Source organism: Apostichopus japonicus, chromosome 17 (genome assembly GCF_037975245.1).
Source record: "Apostichopus japonicus isolate 1M-3 chromosome 17, ASM3797524v1, whole genome shotgun sequence".
Classification (NCBI taxonomy): Eukaryota; Metazoa; Echinodermata; class Holothuroidea; order Aspidochirotida; family Stichopodidae; genus Apostichopus; species Apostichopus japonicus.
Genome location: NC_092577.1, coordinates 16,024,864 through 16,027,440, shown reverse-complemented (window position 1 = coordinate 16,027,440; position 2,577 = coordinate 16,024,864). Strand labels below are relative to the sequence as shown.

The 2,577-nt window shown below is 38.3% G+C and overlaps 1 long non-coding RNA gene across 1 annotated transcript; it reads left to right on the top strand.

Annotated features, from left to right (window-relative positions):
* Positions 1–711: 711 nt before the first annotated feature.
* On the top strand, positions 712–2,577 carry LOC139984554 (uncharacterized). The gene is made up of 3 exons (XR_011799090.1): positions 712–922; positions 1,593–1,749; positions 2,023–2,577. It is a non-coding gene; the product is annotated as an uncharacterized lncRNA (long non-coding RNA).

The window sequence follows — 2,577 nt, the reverse complement described above, 5'->3', positions numbered from 1 at the left end:
GTCTGGTGGTACAGAGCTTGTCAAGAGGGCGATATTGTACCAAAAACTGGAGAAGTGGGGACTAGGGGTGGTTCATCTGGGAAGTAAGTTAACTTGTTTGTTATTTAAGCAATTGTTTGTAGCGGTAACTGACCCAGGTAGGCCATCAGCTGAAGGTCGAAATTCGCTTGTTTCGTTCCAGCAACTGCGGGTCTAAAATTTCTCTACAGCATTGAATACATAAATTAATTAAGATTAATGATCCAAAAGTTCTCCATGTACTTTCCTGCAGTTTTTTTGCAATTCCGCTCGAAAGATCGAACTATATTTTTTATTGCGTATGTTAAGAAACTTGCCGTTTTACGTTCAAAAGTTGTGCGCCAGTGAGATATCTGTACCATGTGATATGAATTGTCCAATGAGCCATGAGTTCTGTGTGCAATCTTTGTAGAAAACAACAAACATGGCGGCTCCCACGGGCGCTAGTCAGTCTCCGACACACGGAAATCTACAGTGCTCAGTGCACATTGAATCTGTAAAATTTGAAGCATTCAAGGCACAGACGAATAAACGATGGACTAAAGTTACTTCCTGCGCTAAAGATTGGCTTAATCTCAGCGGCGGAGACAGGATATCGCCGTACTACTGATTACTCCATGGCCTACTACGATCAAGCGTGTGTTCAACAGCATAGTATGATGGGGTTCCACGATAAGTGTTACAGGCGGTTCATTGATAGCAAGCACATTATTGCAAGAAAACGGACAGTTCCAGAGGAGACCCCATATGATTTTAAACGAAGAATTGACGGAAAAGATCGAGGAAACCAAGCAGAAGCTCTGGTGTATTGCCTGTTCAATTTATTATATGTGGGAAAAGAAACAATACATTACTAGGCGTTGCAAATGGGACAAGCTGCAGCAGGCAGAGACTTTCGATGGAGGTAAGCCTAAGCATACTACACGACTCTACTTGTACTTCTGTGGCATAGTTGAAGTGTTAAGAGAAGTTGCATAATGCAAGATCAGTAGCTCTTAAGGGATATAATCCAAGTCAAAGGGCACAGTGTTGGACCTGAACATAATATAATTAGTGGCATGGTCATCTGATTTGTTTTGTTATATGGTGGTAGGAACGGAAATTTGTTTCAAATTCTCCATCTGGGCACTAGCCTAAGTGTTAAATACAGGCTTCATAGTTTTCTTACTGTGGCCCTTTATTTGAATGATAGAGATTATTATATTAGTTAGAAAAATAAGTGTAACAAAGGTGCAATAAGGTTAGGTTTGCAAGGTCTTATGGTCAGCCTGTCTAGCTTTACCAAAATAAACAAGTATCTGTCTCCTTTATTATTAGTAACAGATATAATCTACCATTGTATAATTTATACCATAACATTAAGAGATAATGTACTTTGTCAAATAAAGCCTGTTTTAATTCTTTTTTGCATGACACTGGTTTGCAAAATTTGAATGTGTCTTTGTTTGTCCATAGAAGATGAGCAGATGACATGGTATATAAATAAAATTGTCTTAGTTGTTATTTGTTCAAACTTACATTTTGATCAACAGAAAATGCAAAACAATTTGCTTTTTTTATTTCATTTTATTAAGGTATTGCTTCGACAAGCAGCAGAGCGGAAAAAAGATGAGCACAGATTTTATGAATATTAGAGGAAAAGACCGTGTTGCCATTGAAGTGAGGTACCACTCTCTATGTTGAAGAAACTAGATACAATTCTTGACAAGGAAGACATACAGATCTTGAAAGGTAAAGTACTCTCTCTCCAATGTGTGGTTCATTGAGTGTTCAGGGGTGGATCTAGGACTTTTGGAATATGGGGGTCCTCCCCCAAGGAAAATTACAAAATTCTGTAAACGCTTTGATATGCAATATCAGGTTAATCTTTCCATTGAAATTATTAAAGTAATTTGCAACATATTTCTAGCTGAATTGTAATTATATTGGTACCCCATCATAAAATGTCAGACTCAAAAATATCCAATTTCATGGTACAAGGTGTTCTGTTCATCTCCTCCTCAGAGCAGAGTTTACCACCAACAAAAGATGCTCTGATCCAGCATGTTAAGCGCTGCACCAACCAGGCTGCTATTCACAGTAGGGCATTGCAGCAAAGGATTGATGCACTCTCACCAGAGGGACATGGATGGAAACTTGAAAATGATGACCTTATAATCACTTGGATGACGAAGCCACCTGACCCAGATGTTTTGCTTCAGTGTGTCAGCAGTAGCTGTAGAGTCGGCAAATGTCTTAAAGGAAGATGTTCCTGAATGAATGCACAACTACCGTGTACAGACCTATGTAAATATAGAAATTGCAGCAACTTCCAAGAAGATGTTGAGATTGTTGATGCAGGGGAAGATGATTTGGAGGATGAACTGTGATGGTGTTAAATCTTGATATCTTAGTCTGAAATTTTAATCAAGTTTGAAGTTTGTGAAGAGGGTTAACTTTTCAAAGTCATGTTGTCATTATTTTGTTCCCCAGAGTTTAAAGGAACCAGAAAACATGATCTTATTCATATATTCATTTTAGCTATTAGTAGTTTTACGTAGATTACCCTACCTATCAGAC